At 33.9% G+C, this 1,611-nt stretch overlaps 1 protein-coding gene across 1 annotated transcript in view; it reads right to left on the reverse strand.

The window, feature by feature from the left end:
* The window catches only part of LOC106462331 (aryl hydrocarbon receptor-like), a 203,816-nt gene that overhangs the window by 145,000 nt on the left and 57,205 nt on the right, over positions 1-1,611 (reverse strand). The gene's annotated exons all lie outside the window — the stretch shown is intronic.

The raw sequence follows: 1,611 nt of genomic DNA on the forward strand, positions 1-1,611 counted from the left end.
TGTAGAACATTAAGCATGCGTAGGCTTATTTATTATATTCGGTACATGTGTGTATAGAAAACTGTCCATTATAACATGAAAGGAACATTAACAACGGTACTTTAATGGCAGAAGGAAAGTTAATGTCAATATTAGTGTAACTGGTAAAAGAACGAACACTGTAGCGTGTAATCTTGAAGTCGGTAAGGCTTTCTTGCTATTGTCGATGTCATAAAACCCTTTATTACCCCCCCCCTTAATTCTAGGAAATATACATTTAAGAAAAACGTGAATCATTACTGCTGAAAAATAAGCACGTGAACGAGGAACCATTACTGAGAAAACAATTTCGAAAAACGTCGCTAGATGGTAGGTAATAAAAATACTTTTGTTCTGTTAGCTAATCATTCATTTCAATTCGATTTGCGAGTCGGCAGACCATGAGGTCATGATTGTTTATGTCTGTGGACTTACGGTTCTAGAGAACCATACCTTACACGATAGTCGTCGGCAGACCATAAGGTCATGATTGTTTATGTTTGTGGACTTACGGTTCTAGAGAACCATACCTTACACGATAGTCGTCGGCAGACCATAAGGTCATGATTGTTTGTGTCTGTGAACTTATGGTTCTAGAGAACCATACCTTACACGTTAGTCGTCGGCAGACCATAAGGTCATGATTGCTTTTGTCTGTGAACTTATGGTTCTAGAGAACCATACCTTACACGATAGTCGTCGGCAGACCATAAGGTCATGATTGTTTATGTCTGTGGACTTACGGTTCTAGAGAACCATATCTTACACAATAGTCGTCGGCAGACCATAAGGTCATGATTGCTTGTGTCTGTGAACTTATGGTTCTAGAGAACCATACCTTACACGATAGTCTCAGGGTCAAGACAGAAAGCAAGATCACTGAAGAAAATGCAATTTTATTTGGTGCAAAAATGCGTTTTCTTGTCCGAATATCTTTTACAGATCGAAATGTATTCAAGGGTGAAAAATGAAATGTAATTTTCAATGAAACAAACCCGTATATATATCCGAAATGATATTGGCGTTCAGAATTGGTCACTATTTATTTCTTTATATTTCTGTTTACCGGAATTACTATAAAAAGTGTATAGTACTTTTATACCGATTATAATGGTTGGAAATTCTTTTGAAATATCATTATTGCAAAGTATCAGAACCATAAAACTGGTTATCTACATATTGTTCTTCTAAGTTTCTTTCTGAAACATCATATATATTTATAATGAAAACCAAAATTACCAGTTTTGTTACACACAAAATGCAAAAAATTTAATCTCGCAGACACTATCAAACACGTAATTAACGTACGTATCATTGTATATAAAAAAGGAATATAAGTAAGTTCAATAAAACCAAAGTTAGTTGATAAACATAAGTGTGAAAAAATTGTCAAAATTTTAACTTCTAGGGTTGTTTATGAAGTATAATCCTTAAAAAGGAAACTGGTTCAAAATATCTGAGAGGAAAGATGATTACGAAGATATATATCTATTTATGAGAAAACAACCAAACAAAATGCCTAAGAGAAAAGATGATGATGAAGATATATATCTATTTATGAAAAAACAGCCAAACAAAATATCTGAGAGGAAA

The sequence above is a fragment of the Limulus polyphemus genome, unplaced genomic scaffold (assembly GCF_000517525.1).
Source record: "Limulus polyphemus unplaced genomic scaffold, Limulus_polyphemus-2.1.2 Scaffold1144, whole genome shotgun sequence".
In the NCBI taxonomy this organism is placed as follows: domain Eukaryota; kingdom Metazoa; phylum Arthropoda; class Merostomata; order Xiphosura; family Limulidae; genus Limulus; species Limulus polyphemus.